Consider the following 5,287-nt stretch of genomic DNA (forward strand, 5'->3'; position numbering starts at 1 on the left):
GTCTCCCTATCCATGAACAGGTAATATTCTTCCATTTATTTAAGTCTTCTTTGATTTCCCTTAATAGAGTTGTGTATTTTTCTTTTTGTGTATGTCTTTTACATCTTCTGTTAAATTTATTCCTATTTGATTTTTGTGTATAACTCTTTTGCATCTTCAGTTAAATTTATTCCTAGGTTTTTAAATTTACTATTGTAAATGGTATTTTTTTCTTCATTTCCTCATCAGATTGCTCATTTTTGGTGTACAGAAATGCTACTGATTTTTGCCCATTGATCTTATAACCTGTAACTTTACTGAACTCATTTATAAGTTCTAGAAGATTTGATGTACATTTCTCAGAGCTTTCTATGTATAAGATCACATCATTTGCAAATGGTGAAATTTTGACTTCTTCCTTTCCACTTTGAATGCCTTTTATATCTGTTTCTTGCCTCAGTGCTTGAACAAGTACTTCTAACACAGTGTTAAATAGAAGGGGTGATAGTGGGCATCCTTGTCTTGTTTCTGCCCTCAGAAGGAAAGATTTTAGGATTTCACCATTGTAAACCATGTTAGCTGTGGGTTTTTTCATATATACCCTTTATCATGTTCAGAAAGTTTCCTTCTACTCCTATTTTTGCAGTGTTTTTATCAGGAAAGGGTACTCTGTTTTGTCAAATGCTTTTTTGGCATCTATAGAAATGATCATGTGATTTTTAAAAATCTGTTTATGTGTGTTACATTGATTGACTTTCTTATGTGGAACCATCCTTGCATACCAGGGATGAAACCCACTTGGTCATGGTGTATAACTCATTTGATGTGTTGTTGAATATGATTAGCAAGGATTTTGTTGAGGATTTTAGCATCTAGGTTCATTAGAGAGATTGTTCTATAATTTTCCTTTCTTGTGGTGTCTTTAGCTTTGGTATTGGGGTAATGTTGGCATCATAGAATGAGTTAGGCAAATTTCCTTCTGTTTCAATTTTTTGTAAGATTTTAAGCAAGATTAGTGTTAGTTCTTTCTGGAATGTTTGGTAGAATTCACCTGTGAAATTGTCTGGCCCAGGGCTCTTCTTAGTTGGGAGGTTTTTAATGACTGATTCTATCTTTTTACTTGTGATTGGTTTGTTGAGATCATCAATTTCTTCTTTCGTCAATGTAGATTGCTTATGTATTTCTAGGAATTGGTCCTTTTCCTTTAAATTGTCCTTCTTGTTGGCATATAGTTTTTCAAAGTATCCTCTTATGAGAGTCCTTATTTTGTGGGGTCAGTGGTGATATCCCCTTTCTCATTTCTTATTTTGTGTGTTCGCATCTTCTCTCTTTTTTTCTTTGTTAGTCTAGCTAAGGGTTTGTCAATTTTATTGATTTTCTCAAAGAACCAGCTCGTCGTTTTATTTTTTCTAATGCTTTCTTATTTTCTATTTCATTTAGTTCTGCTCCGATCTTTATTTCTTTCTTTCTTTTTCCTTTGTGGTTAATTTGTTGTTGTTTTTCTAATTCCTTAAGGTGTGCAATTAGGTCTTTGACTTTAGCGCTTTCTTCTTTTCTGAAATATGAATTTATGGCTATGAATTTCTCTCTCAGTAGTTTTTGATGCATCCTATAAGTTTTGATATGTTGTGCTGTCACTTTCATTAGTTTCAAAGTAGTTACTGATTTCTTTTGAGATTTCCTCCTTGACCTACTGTTTTCTAGGCATGTGTTGCTTACTTCCATATCTTTGTGCCTAATCTGGTTCTTTGGCCCTTGCATATTTCCAGCTTCATTCCACTGTGGTCAGATAAATTATTTTGCATGATTTCAATCTTTCTGAATTCATTGAGACTTTCTCTGTGGCTTAGCACATGGTCTATCTTGAAAAATGATCCATGTGTGCTTGATAAGAATATATATCCTGCTGTATTTGGGTGTATTGTTCTGTATATGCCTATTAGGTCCAGATCTTCTAATATATTACTCAAAGTCTTTGTTTCTTCATCGATTCTCTGTTGAGATGTTCTGTCTAATGGTGATAGTTGTGTATTAAAGTCCCCCATCATAATTGTACAGGCGTCTATTCCTCCACTTAGTTTTTCCAGTGTTTGCCTCATGTATTTTGAGGCACCCTGATTAGGTTCATAAATGTTTATGATTGTTCTTTCTTCTTGAAAGATTACCCCTTTTACTAATATTTAGCATCCATATCTGTCTCTCACAATAGTTTTGCATTTAAAGTCCATTTTGCCCGATATTAATGTAGCTACTCCTGTGCTTTTATGGTTATTGTTTGTTTGTAAAATTATTTTCCAGCACACTTTCAACCTCCTTGAAACCCTGGGTCTAAGATGGGTTTCCTGTAGGCAGCACATAGATGGGTCATATTTCCTTATCCATTCTGCCAATCTGTGTCTCTTGACAGGTGAGTTTAATCCATTAATGTTCAGTGTTATTACTCTCAAGGAATTGCTTACATTAGCCACATTTTCTTTGGATTTGTGTATGCCATGTTGCTTTTATTTCTCTGTTTGTCTTTTTAGTTGTTCTTACACTCTCCTCCAACTCTGTTTCTCCTGTTTTGTTTTGTTTTTTCATCCTGTAGAACTTCCTTTAGTATTTCTTCAAAGGCAGACTTCATATTGGCATACTCTCTTAGTTTCTGTTTATCTGTGAATATTTTGAACTCTCCATCATTTTTGAATGTCAGCTTTTCTGGGTAGAGTATTGTTGGCTGGAATTTTTTTTCTTTTAGTACCTTAACTATGTCATACCACTGCCTTCTTGCCTCCATGGTTTCAGATGAGAAACCAGCACTTAATCTCATTGAGCTTCCCTTGTATGTGATGGTTCTCTTCTCTCTTGCTGCCTTCAGTATTTTCTCTTTGTGTTGAGCATTGGGTAATTGGACAAGTATATATGCCTTGGAGTAGACTTGTTGGAATATATACTGTTTGGGGTGCGCTGTGCTTCCTGGTCATGTACATTTATCTCCTTCAATAGGTTTTGGAAGTTTTCAGTCATTATTTTCTCCAATACCCCTTCTGTCTCTTTTCCCTTCTCTTCTCCTTCTGGAATACCTATAATGCATATGTTTGCATGTTTTGTGTTGTCATTCAAATCCCTAAGTCCCTGCTCGATTTTTTTCTATCTTTTTGTCTATAAATCCTGCTCTCTAATATATTTTAAAATATATTTAATATATTTAAAAAATAAAAAAATATATTTAAAATGATTCAGGATACTTAGATTCTAGCTCTGCTTTTTTCATTAATGTAATGTTCTTACATTCTCATCTGGAAAATGGGTATATAACTTCACCTGTAGAAGAGTCTGTTAGCTGTCCCCAATATCCATTCATCCTCTCAGTTTTTAATGGACACATGGGCTCTCAGATTAAATATGCATTTTCCAGCCATGCTTGCAGCTAAGTGAGGCCTTGTGGCTAAAATTCTAGTCAGTGGGATATACCCAGAAGTATCACGTGTCAATTTGTAGCCTATGCTTAAAAGACACTTAGCAGTGCAGGGGACGCAACCCAACCAAGTCTGCTACGCTCGCCTCCTGCAAGCCCCTGAGGGGGCCGTCGTTGTCTTTCAGCAGTTGTGGAGCAGCCTGGCTGCTGTGTTTGGTATCAGAAGCCCCAGAGTGCCTGGAGCAAGAGCAGAATAGGGAGGATGGCAACTTCCGGGGTAGAGAAGAGCAGCAAGAAAAAGACTGGGAAGAAATTTGCTAATAGAAAAGAACCTAAATTGTTGGCAGGCTTCATAGGAGTGAAACATGAAGAAACAGAAAATACACGTCTAAGGAGATTTACGGGAATTTTTCAGTTTTGTGATTGTTGTCCGGTTTTCCACGAAGACAAAAGCAGATGTGGGAAACGTTGAGTGATGTGATTCTCATGGTCCAGGAAGGAAAGATACCTGCTAATCGTGTTGTCCTTGCTGCAGCCAGTCATTTCTTTAAACTTAGTCTTCTCAACTCACATGCTTGGATCAAAGTCTTTTGAAATAGGACTCAAAGATGCCGTACCTGACATTATTAAACATCTTGTAGAATTTGCTTAGACTGCTAGAATTTCGGTGAATAGCAACAATGTTCAATCTTTGTTAAATGCAGCAAACCAGTGCCAGATTGAATCTGTGAAGAAAACATGTGTTCATTTTTAAAAGAACAAGGTGATGCCTCAAATTGTCTTGGTAGAAGTATTCTAGCAGAGTGTCTGGACTGTCCTGAATTGAAAGCAACTGCAGATGACTTTACTCATCAGCATTTTCTGAAGCTTACAAAACTGATGAGTTTCTACAACTTGATATCTCCTCAAGCAGGACTGTGAGAGCAGAGGATCAGGTTTCTGATCCTGCAGTCAGGTGGTTGAAATACGATGAACCTAATTGCCAAGCATTCACGGTTGATATCTTGCTGAAGTCAGATTTCCTCTTATATCAAAGAATTTCTTAAGTAAAATGGTACAAGCTTACCACTTATTCCAGACAATTTTGAATTCCTTAAGATGATGATAAGTGGAATGAAGTACCATCTACTATCTCCAGAGCATAGAGAAGAACTGGTAGAAGGCACAAGGTCTAGAAGAAAAAAACATGACTACAGCAGAGCTCTGTTTAGATGCTCTCAGTAACATCTTATAGTTAACCCAAAGTTGAAAAGAGATGCATGTTTTACACAAGCCTGGAAGTGTGACTGTAACTTCAGAATTATTATTATTTTTAAATGTACCTTTTATTTATTTTTCAAAGATATATAGATCACATAAAGTGTTACATTAAAAAATACAGGGGATTCCCATATGCCCCACTCCCCACACCCCCCACTTTTCCCACATTAACAACTTCTTTCATTAGTGTGGTACATTCTTTGCATTTGATGAATACATTTTGGAGCACTGCTACACAGCATGGATTATAGTTTACATTGTAGTTTACACTCTCTCCCAGTCCATCTGGTAGGTTATGGTAGGATATATAATGTCCTGCTTCTGTCCCTGCAATATCATTCAGAACAACTCCAAGTCCCCAAAATGCCTCCATATTATGCCTCTTTTTCCCTTTCCCTGTCTTCAGTAACTCCAGTGGCCACAGTATCCACACCAATGATGTTATTTCTTCCATTGCTGCAATCACAAAAATTCTACAGTAGAATACCAGTAGGTCCACTCTAGTTCATATTTTAGAATTCTCATTTTTAATGTCTTGCTTTGCACGTATAAATGACCCATATTTAATTGCTCTTTTGTATACTCGATCAAAACTTTATTTATCTTCCAATGGAAAATTTAAGTAATTGAAGAATGAAATACTGATAAAAA

The 5,287-nt window shown here is 36.1% G+C and overlaps 1 pseudogene; it reads left to right on the forward strand.

Annotated features, from left to right (window-relative positions):
* Positions 1–3,638: 3,638 nt before the first annotated feature.
* LOC101443799 (kelch-like protein 7 pseudogene) lies at positions 3,639–4,600 on the forward strand (annotated as a pseudogene).
* Positions 4,601–5,287: the final 687 nt, after the last annotated feature.

This window comes from Dasypus novemcinctus, chromosome 15 (assembly GCF_030445035.2).
Source record: "Dasypus novemcinctus isolate mDasNov1 chromosome 15, mDasNov1.1.hap2, whole genome shotgun sequence".
NCBI lineage: Eukaryota > Metazoa > Chordata > Mammalia > Cingulata > Dasypodidae > Dasypus > Dasypus novemcinctus.